At 44.0% G+C, this 11,653-nt stretch overlaps 1 protein-coding gene across 1 annotated transcript in view; it reads left to right on the top strand.

The window, feature by feature from the left end:
- Positions 1-4,156: 4,156 nt before the first annotated feature.
- rhbdf1a (rhomboid 5 homolog 1a (Drosophila)) overlaps positions 4,157-11,653 on the top strand; it is a 359,396-nt gene continuing 351,899 nt past the window's right edge. The window contains exon 1 of the mRNA XM_043711146.1: positions 4,157-4,821. The gene's annotated coding sequence lies outside the window, so the exon portion shown is untranslated. The remainder of the gene's footprint in view (positions 4,822-11,653) is intronic.

Here is an 11,653-nt window from a genome sequence, read left to right as displayed (position 1 = left end):
CTACACTGCACTCCCTCAATAGCCAGAATGTCTTTCCTCAAATTTGGAGACCAGAACTGCATACAGTACTCCAGGTGTGGTCTCACCAGGGCCCTGTACAGCTGCAGAAAAACCTCTTTGCTTCTATACTCAATCCCTCTTGTTATGAAGGCCAGCATGCTATTAGCCTTCTTCACTACCTGCTGTACCTGCAAGCTTACCTTCATTGACTGGTGTACAAGAACACCCAGATCTCTCTGTACTGCCCCTTTACCTAAATTGATTCCATTTAGGTAGCAATCTGCCTTCCTGTTCTTGCCAACAAAGTGGATAACCATACATTTATCCACATTAAACTGCATCTGATCACTCACCTAATTTGTCCAGGTCACCCTGTAATCTCCTAACATCCTCATCACATTTCACCCTGCCACCCAGCTTAGTATCATCAGCAAATTTGCCAATGTTATTGCTGATACCATCTTTGAGATCATTAACATATATTGTAAAAAGCTGCGGTCCCAGTACTGATCCCTGCGATACCCCACTGGTCACTGCCTGCCATTCCGAAATGGAGCCGTTTATCACTACTCTTTGTTTCCTATCAGCCAACCAACTTTCAATCCAAGTTAGTACTTTGCCCCCTCAATACCATGCGCCCTAATTTTGCTCACTAACCTCCTATATGGGACTTTATCAAAAGCTTTCTGAAAGTCCAGCTACACTACATCTACTGGATCTCCCTAGTCCATCTTCAGAGTTACATCCTTAAAAAATTCCAGAAAATTAGTCAAGCATGATTTCCCCTTCATAAATCCATGCTGACTCAGACCTATCCTGTTACTACTATCCAGATGTGTCGTAATGTCATCCTTTATAATAAACTTCAGCATCTTTCCCACCACTGAGGTCAGACTAACTGGTCTATAATTTCCTGCTTTCTCTCTCCCACCTTTCTTAAAAAGTGGTACAACATTAGCCACCCTCCAATCCGCAGGAACTGATCCTGAATCTATCGAACTCTGGAAAATAATCACCAACGCATCCACGATTTCTCGAGCCACCTTCTTCAGTACCCTGGGATGTAGACCATCAGGCCCCGGGGACTTATCAACCTTCAGACCTAACAGTCTCTCCAACACCAATTCCTGGCAAATATAAATACGCTTTGTTCCCAGACTCTCCCACAAGGGAGACAACAACTCTACCACCTTTAACTTGTATATTTCAATAAGGTCATCTCTCACTGTTCTAAACTTCAGTACATGTCCATCTTATTCAACCTTTCATCATAAGACTACCCATCCATACCAACATTCCCTCTAAACTGTGCAGCTGCTCTGGTGTTCCATGCATTATGATCAGCAACCTGATGATCGATCACAACACTGATTTCTGGCTCCAGAAGTTCCTGCCATTCATGGATCCTGAAATCTGCATAGAAGAACATTAAATTAAGATGAGCTTTACTATGTACCTGGGATCCAATTGGTGAACTGGACCGACTCCTACACCAGTAAGCTTTCCTTGAATAAGGTAACAAAAACAGTTCACACTATTTTGACTGCACAGTACCTTGTATAGCTTTAGCAAATCTTGCCCTCTTTTTATACTCCTTTCCCTTTGAAATAAAGGCTAACATTCAATTAGCCTTCATGTTTACCTGCTAAACTTTAAATAACTTTTGGCACTTTATGCATAAGGACACCCAACTCGCTCTGTATTGCAGCTTTCTACATGCAAATAATATTCAGCTCCTTGATTCTTCTTACCAAAGGATATAGCCTCATGATTTCTGACATTATATCCCATGTACCACATTTTTGCCCTTTCACGTAATCTTTTGATACCTTTCTGCAAATTCTTTGGGCAAAAGTTTATGAGGGTCTGTAAGATGAGGGCTATGGCAAGATTAATGTCACAATTACATGAGAAGTTTGGTGAGGTCTGTCTTAACATAGGAAGCAACTCGTTGCATCTTTTATGCATTTGCTGGGCAGTGCTGGGTTGACAATAAAAGGGGATTATTGCTTGTTAAACACCTCTTTAACAGCACAGCTCACCTCATTAATGTTCAGCTTCCTATCTTAACAAACATGCCGCGAAACGAGACACTGGGAATTCCCTTAAAGTCTGAACAGGTACCTGGCGACTTCAACAAATCACTGGCTATGAGGATCTTTGCCCCACTCCACATTGTAGACATTACCCCATTCACACTGTAGTCAGTCCATCACTGGACACTGTATTCCCAAACCCATTCCCACCGTGGTTAGTGCGTCACTCGACTGTAGACACTGTCCCAGTTGACACTTTAGATACTGCCTTGCTTGACACTGTGGACATGACACTGTGGACACTCCACACTGTAGACACTGTCCCACTCCACACTGTAGGCATTCCGCACCGAATACACTACATCACTCGACACTGCCCGCTGTAGACTGTGGATGAAGGGTTAAGCCCGAAACGTCAACTCTCTTGCTCCTCAGATGCTGCCTGACCTGCTGTGCTTTTTCCAGCGCCACACTTTATTGATACTGTAGACACTGCCTCACTCGACACTGTGGATATTATATACAGTAGATACTGCCTCTCTTCACTCTGTAGACAAGCAGAAGACGGGAAGGACACAGCAAGCCAGGAAGCATTAGGAGGGTGTTTTGGGTGTAACCCTTCTTTATGACTGAGGGTGGGTGTGGGGGTAGCTGCAGATAAAGGGAGTGGGTGTGGGCAGGGTGGTGAGGTAGGGAGAGGTAAACACAGATAGAGAGTACGACCTGGTTGGCCAATGGGAGGAATGAGTCCAGTTGGTGGCTGGAAGGAAGCGGAGAGGAATGAAAGGGAGGGCAGGAGGGGCTGTGAAGGGAATCGGGGGCGGGGGGGATGGGAAGGCAGGTTGTTTGAAATTGGAGAACTCAATGCTGAGTCTTTAGGGCTTTAGACTGTCCAGGCGAAAGATGAGGTATTGTTCCTCCAATTTGCAGTCGGATTCATTGTGGCAATGGAGGAGACCAAGGGTGGTCATGTGGGAAAGGGAATGGGAAGGGGAATTAAAATGGGCGTTGACTGGGAGGTCATGTTGACTGCGGGCCCAGCTGAGATGTTTGGCAAAACGTTCCCTTAGTTTAGGTTTGGTCTCCCTGATGTAGAGACGTCCATATCGGGTGCACCAGATACAGTAAGCAAGGTTAGAAGAGAGGCAGGTGAGACGTAGGAGAGGCAGGTGAGATAGAGGTTCACCTGCCTCTCCTCCAACCTAGTAACCAATGCTGTCGATATGGTTTTCTCTACATCGGAAAGACCAAATGTAAACTAAGGCATTAAGGGAATGTTTCACCGAATGTCTCAGCCAGGCCTGCAGGGGCTGACCGGATCTCCCAGTCACCACCCATTTACATTCTCCACAGTATGGAAACATACTGAAGAAGTGCACACTGACCCTCTGAAGAGCAATCCATCCAGACCCATCCCCCCACCCCATATTTACCCCTGATTAATACATCTAACACTATGGGCAATTTAGCATGGCCAATGCACCGAACCTGCACATCTTTGGACAGTGGGAGGAAACTGGAGCACCCAGAGGAAACCCACACAGACACGGGGAGAACGTGCAAACTCCACACAGTCAGTCGCACAAGGTGGGAATCGACCCGGGTCCCTGGCGCTGTGATTCCCCTTTCGCTCCCTTTCTGACATGACCATCCTTGGCCTCCTTCATTGCCACAACGAACCAAATCACAAGTTAGAGAAACAACACTTCATCTTCCACCTACAGCCTCAGGACTCAACATTGAGTTCTCCAATTTCAAATAACCTCCCATCCCATCACCTGACTCCCTTCCCAGGCCCTCCCCACCCCGTCCATTCCTCTCAGCGACCCTTCCTTCCAGCCACCAACTGGATTCATTCCTCCCATCAACCAACCAGGCTGTACCCTCCACCTGTGTTCACCTGTCCCCACCTCACCACTCTGCCTCCCCACCCCCTTTGTTTGCAGCTCCCCTTACACCCACCCCCAGTACTAAAGGGTTACACTCAAAATATTGCCTTCTCCACCTCCTGACACTAGCTGGGGTTGCTGTGTTTTTTCAGCTTGTCTAGTTTGGATTCCAACATCTGCAGTTTTATTGTCTCCTCACACTGTAGGCACTGCACACTCCACATTGTAGACACTGCCCCACTGGTCACAACACATACAGCTCTGCTCAATACTAGTCAGCTACATAAGGATAGCATTTGGTCTTCCCTAATGGCCATAGGTGATACTAATTCTACAATCATTTAGATCCCCTGACGCTATGGCATTAGGCTAGTGTAGGGCCATTTCCCCTCCAACATTGCCGGTCTGGCAATTTGCGCTTGCATCATTGGTTCCGGAGATGGGTTTTTTTCTAAATCTCCACCTAAAGATCACAAAAATTCCAGATGGAATTGTGTCATGACTGGAAAACGTCCCTTCAGGAAGCGAAGAGCGAAAACTAAACTGGAAGTGGGGGCGATTAGAGAGGTTACAGCCTGCACACTCGTGTCTTTCTGTGTGTCACTGAGAGGGGCAGCAGCTCTTTGGCCAGTGCAGTCGGTGTGCCAGGAGCTGATTTGTATCGGCTGAGAAATAAAGCGTGCCCCTTTAAGCAGTGCGGAAGTTATTTGAAGTTTTGGCTGGAACCTTTTTAGTAACTGGCTGCCTGACGTCAGGGAAGCGGGGATCAGATGTTGCTGAGGCTCTGGGTTTGAAGCCGGTCCGGGGACAGAGGGAAAGGCAGAGACAGAGCTCCACACACGGAACGGGGGGTGGGAAAGAGAGAGAGAGTGAAACAGCGCTGCTGCTGCTGCAAGGTGAGCTTACCCTGACCCTGACCCTGACCCTCTTCCTTCCCAGGACTAACCCCCGGACACAAGCACGCTCCATTTCATTGGGAGTCAGTCCCAGTGTAAATCCCAGAGTCTTATTCCCCAAACCAGACCCAGTCCCGGAGTACAGTTCAATCCTGGTGCCGGTCCCATTCCCAATCTCGGTTTCGTCTCGGTCCCGATCTCATTCCAAATCCCGGAGTCGGTATCAATCCTGGAATTAATTCCAGTGCCATTCCCAAACCCGGAATAAAATCCCAATCCCGGACTCAGTCTCCAAACCGTACTCAATCCCGGAGTCGTGGATTTGTTGCAGGAAGTGGTGGAGGTACCTTCCCTACCCCGGGAAGGGGTGGCAGGAGGTTTCTCTTCCCGGTGGGATTTCCACTCCTTTCCGGGACAAGCGCCGCTCCCTCTGCCAGAACACTCTCTCACTGAGCGGGCCCGGGAGCTCACCCCCCTCTCCCGACAAGCCAGCCTCGGCTCTGTGGGGCAAGACTCCCTCCCTCACTGACTGCGGCGTGCAGGCTGGTGGTGCCTGCGGAAATTCTGGGAGTTGGGAGATAGAGAGAGCCGGCATTGCCTCAGGCCAGTGGCTCGAATCCACTGCATCTCCCTGCTCTGGCGAGTTTGTTGCTCATTCAGAGTTGGAGCAGGATTCACTGAGGTTTTTATCTGTGCGAAAAGAGTTGGCCATTAACTAGGAGTTAAGAACAATTCAACAGTAGCTCAGAAATGGTTCTGCAGAAATCCTTAATTCCATTAGTGGTGTTTTCTTAAAGGTGCTTTTATTCTTAATGTTTCAGCCAGGTTTGAAAATAATTGTATGGTAGTGACGTGATTTGAGTCTTACCTGAAAACTTTAAAGACCGTGTTAAAGTGAAACATCTCCCTATCATTGCTGTAGAGCACGTTTCTTTGATGTTCCAGAAAAGCTTGCTGTGAATTGTTGGAGTCTTTATTTCCCACATGTGGACTTTGGCTGTTTTCATAGTCTCCAACGTTCCTAATTCCTTGATTTAAGCAAAATTGTTTGCTAAAAACAATTGCTAAAAACAGTCCATAGAAGATATACGTTGGGCGTGAATGGTTTACACAACCACATGTGGACTGACGCCAGTCAAATAACTGAAGTGCTTCAGGCGTAGTTGAGTTGTATCAATGACCTGAGTGATTTATTGGATGCCTGAAGTGCATTCTGTTTGTACAATGTGTATAGACTATCCCAACAATTTCACTCAAGTGCTTTCCTGTATTTTTAGTTTGTTTTGCTGGATGGTTGTGGCTGGGTGCAGTGATGATGCATTATAACTGTGTTTCCTTTTACAAATGTGGTTTCAATGATACCATTGGTGCTGCTATGGTGACGTAGTGATTAGCTCAGTGATCTCGGGGTCTGGGCTAATAGTGAAGCAATGTAATTACGGAGGCGTAGTTGGGAATTTCATTTAACTAATTAAACCTGGAATGATAACATCAGTCACAGGTGATCCTTAAAATTTGCAGATTATCTTTTTAAAAACACAAGCCATTCGCTAATCTTCTGATGGGAAAGAAAAGTGCCATCTTAACTAGTCTGGCCTACATGTTGACTTCAGGCCCAGGGGCAATATTAATCGCCCTCTGTGAAATGGCCTTAACAAGCCACTCAACTCTGGGCAATTTGAGACAGCCAATAAATGCTGACCTTGCTGTGACTCCCATATTCTATCAATTTAAGAGAACTATTTTTGGTTAATTTGGGAAATGCACCCTTTCAGAGAGGTGCCATCTTTGGAAAAGTAGGATCAGTTACAAATAGATTACTGGGAGCATTGGGATCTGACAGCAACTGTGGAGAGAAAAACAGTTTGAATCTTTAAAATCCCATATTGATATTTCAAACTTTTATAATAGGGATTATTTTTCAGTCTATTTCTATCAGTTTATTGTGCTTCACACAAGTATCCACAGGTAAACAGTGCCACTTTTATGGACTCAAAGGTGTGTAAACCAGACATCCCCCTCATACCCATAGTTTGCCTACAGAGCACACCTACACCCAAAGTGGCCAAGGAACTACAGCCGAGACTGAACCATCTTGTCAACGGATCAACCCATGCCATCCACTCAGCTCAGGAATTCCTCAGGAACATTAAAATCAGCGATGATTTTCTTTCATATTGCAGCACTGTTTATATTCATTGACATACCACTGGTGAAAGAAACACTTGGAGCACTACTGGAAGAACCAGAAATACTGAGCCACCAACAACACCATCAGCAAGGACAATATATTCAAACTATTGGGCTTGTGCCTCATCACTCACCTAATCTTCAATGGCCACATATATCAGTAAAGCAATGGCACATCTATGGCATCATCGGTACCAGGACACTCAGCAGAAACAGTCATGCCTGGATTGCACAGCCCTCCCCATAATCCAACTCAAACTGTGGATCCGATCCATGGATGACACGTTTGTCATCAAACGCATGAATTTAAAGGAAACACACCATCTCATCAACAACATATCCACGAGTATCAAATTCATCAGTGTGGAGGAAAATGGCAATCCACTCCCTTTCCTAATCATCATGGTAGAATGAAGAACCAATGGAGAATTCCTAACCAAAGTATACAGCAAGGCCAATCACATGGACCAATCCTTAACTACAATAGCAACTATCCCAATGTCTATAGGACATTATTTAAATAAGCTACTACACACTGCAACACACCAGAACTACGCAGGAAGGAGGTAGAAGACCTATACAAACAATGGATACCCCAGCAGTTCCATCTGCCGATACTTTGTGGACTGACAAGACACTGTACGCCCCAATACACTAGTCACCCTACCCCGTATCAAAAATGACGATCAGACTACTACAACCACAAGGAATCATGACAGCACACCAAACCACAGCCACACTAAACTACTGAGAAGAACAAAAGGCCTGATACCCATAACGTGAAGGACCAACATGATATACAAAATTCCATATAATGACTTCCATAAAAATTATATCGGACAGACTGGAAGAAAACTAGCAATCTGGATACAAGAACACCAACTAACAGCAAAATGGCACGACCAGTTCTCCCTCATCTTTGTTCACGTAGACAAAGAAAGCCACCAACTTGACTGGGACAACATAACCATCCTGAGTCCAGCTAAACAGAGATATGCACGGGAATCCTTAGAGGCCTGATTTTCAACCTGCACGTGTCATCAACAAGCACGTTGACATAGATCCCATATACAAACCACTACAAAGGAAAACTGGAAGTGATATCACCCACCTTAACAGACTGGGGCACATAAATATCAAGCCGAGTAAACAAAAATGCTTCATGGAAATCAGACTAATGATGTGACTAATGGTAATGAAACATTTGCATGACAACTCACCAGCTCTGTGAGCGAAACTATAACCACATACTAATTGAAGATAAGACTATTTAACGTGTTGATGCAAAAGATTGTCAATATAGCCTCAAAGCGTTGGCAATCTAGTTTAGTTTATTTTAAGACCGGTAAGAGAGAAGCCTGATGGTGAGGTATTGGACCTGGTATTCTTATATTTCAGTAACCCTTTGCAAAAGATCTGCAAAGTCTGGTATTCAAAAAGAAGCAAGTGGGAATCCGTGGAGATGTTGTAAAATGCACCCAACATAAACTCGGGCCTGGAGAGTGTTATTGGCAGGGGTCAAAGTGATCTATTTAGGAATCTCTTTCTTTAAAAGGTATTAAATTATTCAAAGCTAGGCATCACAAGCACAATAGATTTCTATCGTTTGCAAGTTCAGCGAATAAGGACAAGCAAATTGCAAGCCTGCATAGTAAAAGCATTTTCAGGATTCTAAATTCAACTCCAATGAGGGCCATTTCACTTTAGTTTTGCTCAGGGCAACTGCTAGTTCTACTGTTCTGACTAATCTCAAAACCAATCCATGGGAATATTATTTTGAGTATACTGTAAATTTGCTTAACTGGCTTCCTCGGCAGAAGCTAATTGTGTTGATTCATTCAACAAGGTTTATTTTAGGATGTAGGGAGTAACTTGAGATATAATACAGAGGAGAACAGAGAACTTTGGCAATATGGTTCCAAAGTGGGATTTGTTTCTTTTGCAGTAATTGAAGCTGATGATTTTCATTTGTCATCAGCTCTTCTACCATGCAAACTCCAGGGTGGCGGAAGATGAATTAAGTGGAGCTTTTTTTTTGATCTAGCAATTTCTGTGTACGGCAGGCTGATTATTAATGTGATGAGAATCCTTCCTCCTTTTTAAAACTGTACCAGAGTGTGTTCTGAACATGAGCTCACTCGTATTTAGACATAAGATTTCTCTGGGTTTTTGCCTGGAGAAATTCCTGTCTATTATCCCATTGAAAAATGTGTCTTGGAGCAGGGTCTCCCAAAGCCTGCAAACTGAAATTTTGGGTCTCCATGTGGCTTTTTTCCTGTTTTTCTCTCTCTCTTCTCTTCTCTTCTCACCCTGTACCTCCTCCCTTCTCTGCTTTCACATGATAGTTTAAGCCTCGAAGTAGAGTCACAGTAGATGTAAAAGTTTGGGAAGGTCTGCTCTAAACGTCATCTGAGGTCTGCATCAATTGGATACATAATTGTACATCTTCAACTGACTAGACCAGAAAGGAGTTCCTGAACTAGGCAGTTGGAATTGTAAATTTAATATGAAATTAGATAGATAGCAAGAGAGAAAGAACAGTCAGATTAACAGAAGCAAATGTTTTGAAACATTAAATAAAGTAACTTTAAAGCAAATTGCAATAATTATAATGGGAAGAATGCAGTGGCATGCCTGTAAAGGTCAATTTACAATGCCAGCCAGTTTGTTTGATTGTAATTGAGATTTACCCCATGCTGTTAAAAGGATAATTAAGGACAGGCCTTATAGCTTTTTGACCACCATCTGTGTCCATGTGGTAAGAATTGAAGCTTTATCAGCTGATATATTTGACTGGTGAATTTGATTGTAAGCTTTTTGGAGAAGCAACATATCTTGCATTGCAATATGGATTTCTGTTTTTAACAAGCCATGTGCAATCACCAGAAATTGCTGCCTCTTTTCACATATAAGTCCTCTGGACTCATTGCAGTGATGAAGCTACGAACAGATTGATTAATTATTTTAGAATTGGATTTTAGAGTCTAATTTTTGTCTGTATCAAAATGATAATTGATTGCATTAAACAGTTTAAGTGTAATAGTTTGAAAGCAGGTTTTCTTGTAATGTAATGCATCAAAGAAAGCTCCAAGCATGTTGAACTTTGCCAGTAATAAAGTTTCTTAACGACCTGCTGTTAACTGCCTATTCACGTCAGCAATTCAGTGGAGCATAATATTATATGTTCATTAAACACTCCTTGATGTTCTGTTTATTGTGGGTGTTACTTAAACTGTTAGTGTTTTTAAATTTGTGATTGGTTACATTACCCTGCAAAGGTGTTGAAATTGGAGTTGTTTATCAAATGGCAGTTAAGCTATTTTGTGGAAGGAAATTTCTCATAAGAAATAGACTGGGAGCAAGATGTGGTGACTAGGTTTGTGAAATTCCTCTGGAAGAGGGATAAGGCATAGGCAACCAACCCACTTGCAGTCACTTTAAGTATTCTTTTAAGAAATTGTCTTAAGGTTCTGTCCCGAACATCAGGCAGCCAGATTTCCCAGGCATTGGGGAGCTTGGCAGTCTGAAGGAGGGGGATGGGTTTAAGCTTTTGTGATATGTGTCTTTTGCTGCACCGTCTCTGGGCCAGGAATTACAGGAGTGTATCCAACAACCAGTGCAGACAAACCACCTCTGTCTCACCAACCTCCCACCCCAAAATCGTCCCTCCAACCTACACCTTCTTTCCCTTTCTAATCTCGAATAAGCCTACATTCCCCACACCAACAGTCTACACTTAATTCACCTGGTTTTTCTTAGGCATTTTTCTAATTCTGGGGTTTCTATCTTATTCACAGGATCACAGAATCCCTACAGTACAGATAAAGGTCATTCAGTCCATTGAGTCTGCACTAAACCTCTGAAGAGCTTCCCACCCTATTCGTGTAACCCTGCATTTCTCATGGCTACTCTCCCTAGCCTGGACATCCCCTGAATGCTATGGACAATTTCCCACCGCTAATCTTTGGTCTCTGGGAGGAAATCTGAGCACCCGGAGAAAACCCACGCAGACACTGCGAGAATGTGCAAACTCCACACAGTCATTAAAGGCTGGAATCAAACGTGATCCCTGGCAGCAGTGCTAATTGCTGTGCTACTATTGATCAGGCTGTCATTTGAGAGCAACGCAGCAGTTAAATTCTGCAGGACGTTTTGGGGAAAACCCATACATTTGCACAGGGCTCACCTCCAGGATAAAATGTTAGACTGGCTTTTTCAAAAAAGTGTACAGAATTGATATTTTCAAATTGGGAATTCAGAAATGATAATTGTGACATTTCAAAAAATAATATCAGAAAATTCACTGAAGTTTAATGAAGTGGATTAGAGTCATAGAGACATACAGCACGGAAACAGACGGCTCGATCCAACTCGTCCATGCCAACCAGATATTCCAACCCAATCTAGTCCCACCTGCCAGCACCCGGCCCATATCCCTCCAAACCCTTTCTGTTCAAATACCCATCCAGATGCCTTTTAAATGTTGCAATTGTACCAGTCTCCACCACTTCCTCTGGCAGCTCATTCCACACATGCACCACTCTCTGCATGGAAGCGTTGCCCCTTAGGTCTCTTTTATATCTTTCCCCTCTCACCCTAAACCTATTCTGTCTAGTTCTGGACTTCCCCATCCAGGGAAAAG

The sequence above is a fragment of the Chiloscyllium plagiosum genome, chromosome 21 (assembly GCF_004010195.1).
Source record: "Chiloscyllium plagiosum isolate BGI_BamShark_2017 chromosome 21, ASM401019v2, whole genome shotgun sequence".
Lineage (NCBI taxonomy): Eukaryota > Metazoa > Chordata > Chondrichthyes > Orectolobiformes > Hemiscylliidae > Chiloscyllium > Chiloscyllium plagiosum.
This window is presented reverse-complemented; position numbering and strand designations above follow the sequence as displayed.